We start from the raw sequence: 2,730 nt of genomic DNA on the forward strand, positions 1-2,730 counted from the left end.
ACCCTAGATATTAAGGCATTAGTTATATGGGTTACCACTCTTATATATCCAACCCACTCATAAAATAAATGATGTTTATTATCATTTAATTATATTTGTAATTATTTTATAATAAAGGGAAATTAAATAGAAATCAAACCAGAATTTTTATTAATTAAATGGAAATAAGTTATGGGAATATAATGACTAGCAAGGCTATAATGACTAGCTAATAGCAAAGCAAAGTATCGTGAACAGCCCGACAGCAGCCGTTCATATAGGCTGGCAAGCAAGCGTGCTTTCCCAAAGTCTATCATCAAAAAAAGCAAACTTTGCACAAATTGAAAAATCTGAAGCTAAGCATCCAGTAGAAAATAAAACCAATTTTAAGCTTTACTATCACAACTAAAATGATCTCAACCAAAATCAACATCCACACAAACAAAATAAAATTTCATCTTTTAAATAAACCAAACTCTAGTTTCAAATTTTAGCTTCCAATCTAATAATATAATGTTCGAAAAATAGCAACCATGAAGATAATGAGAAGATACATGTCTTTTCAGATATCGATGAAGACAGATACGGTGGTGTGCAGTGGAAATTGGGACGGTGATGCCTTTTGTTTCTTCTTCTTCTCTTTCTTTTTATGTGTTTTTATCAGTATCAATCTCAGATCCTTCCCCTTTTTTTGAAATTTGATAGGGCGTATATATAGAGTTTTTTATCTGTTTAGTTGTTTTCTTTCTTGCCTTGGTCTTTCTCCATCAATGTCCTGTTTGATGTTTCGTTTTCTTTGCTCATCATCTGCATTTTTCTGCACCTTTGATGCCTTCATAAATTTAGATTATTTGTTCTGATTCGTTCATTGCTGAGCTTTTATTTGTCTTTTAGTTTCTTTTTTTTTAAACTCTAAAATTTGTCTCTTTGTTCTGCACAATGAGTACCAAGACTGACTTAAAAAATTATGTTTTTATGTTTCTCAAATTAGTTAAAACAGGAACAGATGTATCATTAAGCATGGTTTGTGCATCAATGGCAGTCATCATCAACATAGCAGGGTTTGGCAGTGAACAAAGTCAACATAGCATGCCTTGATCTGATTTAATTTTTACTGTAATTTAATTTGGCTTTATTTTTAATTTTTAATTTGATTTGATTTTAGAATTGTAAATAGATTTGAAATTGTAAATTTATGAGACATAATGAAAATATTTATTGTAATTATTTTTATTTCCTTTTTTAAATACATATTTCCTTTTTTTTTTTCAAAATGGACAAAATTAGGGTACTACAGCTACCCCTATTTAATTATATTTTACTTGAAAAATATGAAAATATGGATAACAATGGTATTCGTTTTCATGTTATCAGGTAAAAGATAAGTAAATATAAGGACCCAAATTTTGTCCAGTAACAAACACATGTATTAAAGTGCCCATGAAATGTTAAAGTGGGAATGATGCACAATTTTTTTAAATGTGCAAAATGATCGTCTTCGGATTGGTTGCCCATGCGTAGATCAACAAAAATGAAGGTGATCGTCTTCAGATTGGTTACCGATGCGTAGATCTATAGAAATTAGAAATGATCGTCTTCGGATTGGTTGTCGATGCGTAGACCTATAGAAACAAAAATGTGATCGTCTTCGGATTGGTTACCGATGTATAGATCTATAGAAATGAAAGTGGTGATCGTCTTCGGATTGTTTACCGATGCTTGGATCTATAGAAATGAAAGTGATCGTCTTCGGATTGGTTACCGATGCGTGGATCTATAGAAATTAAAAATGATCGTCTTCAGATTAGTTACCGATGCGTAGATCTATAGAAATGAAAGTGATCGTCTTCGGATTGGTTACCGATGCTTCGATCTATAGAAATAAAAAATGATCGTCTTCGGATTGGTTACCGATGCGTAGATCTATAGAAATTAAAAATGATCGTCTTGGAATTGGTTGTCGATGCGTAGATCTATAGAAATGAAATTGATCGTCTTCGGATTGTTTACCGATGCGTAGATCGTAATTGGTCCAATCTTGAAGGTGGATAATAAGTATATGATATTTGCAATTCGGATGATAAGGTATGAACGATTCATTTGTGTGTGATGCATTGAGTATAGGTAAAGTGTCAATAAAGATGCATGGATCATGTGAGTATGAGTAAATTATTTAAGGTTTATGCATTATAGATAAATTTTTGTTTTTTTCTTTGATTCTTCGATCCTTATGCTCTTCTCCGTCCCAAGATTCAATGAATGAAGATAACAACCATTTTTTGCATAATGACTCCAGTATGTCTCGTGTGACTGCTTTTTCGAGGCGAAGCAAAATCCATTGTTTAAAATGATTACCCTCCTTATTATTTTTCAGACACTCATATATCTTGAGAATCAAACTAGTTCCCGTATATATATTTTTCAAGTGTCAAAATATTTAAAATACTTTTATAGGCTAAATTACATTTGTGGTCCTTTAACTTAATTTCAGGTAACGTTTTAGTCCTTTATCTTTTTTTTTCCCGACTTGGTCCTTTATTTTAATTTTAAGTGACAATTTGATATTTTATGTTTTAAAATTTCAACAATGGTATCCTTTTTTATACAAAAATTCAAAAAAACATTCAATCAAAACTCATAAAATTAATTATATCCTTCAATATAATACAAATTTCATCAAATTTGTTACGCAAATCTTCAAATAAACTCATATTTTCATACTTTATTTGATATTTTTAGGAATAAAGGACT

At 30.6% G+C, this 2,730-nt stretch overlaps 1 long non-coding RNA gene across 1 annotated transcript; it reads left to right on the forward strand.

Annotated features, from left to right (window-relative positions):
* The first annotated feature begins 330 nt into the window (after nucleotides 1–330).
* On the forward strand, nucleotides 331–1,212 carry LOC140919529 (uncharacterized). Its single transcript, XR_012162162.1, has 2 exons — nucleotides 331–591; nucleotides 971–1,212. It is a non-coding gene; the product is annotated as an uncharacterized lncRNA (long non-coding RNA).
* The last annotated feature ends 1,518 nt before the right edge of the window (nucleotides 1,213–2,730 follow it).

Source organism: Cicer arietinum, chromosome 3, assembly GCF_000331145.2.
Source record: "Cicer arietinum cultivar CDC Frontier isolate Library 1 chromosome 3, Cicar.CDCFrontier_v2.0, whole genome shotgun sequence".
Taxonomy (NCBI): domain Eukaryota; kingdom Viridiplantae; phylum Streptophyta; class Magnoliopsida; order Fabales; family Fabaceae; genus Cicer; species Cicer arietinum.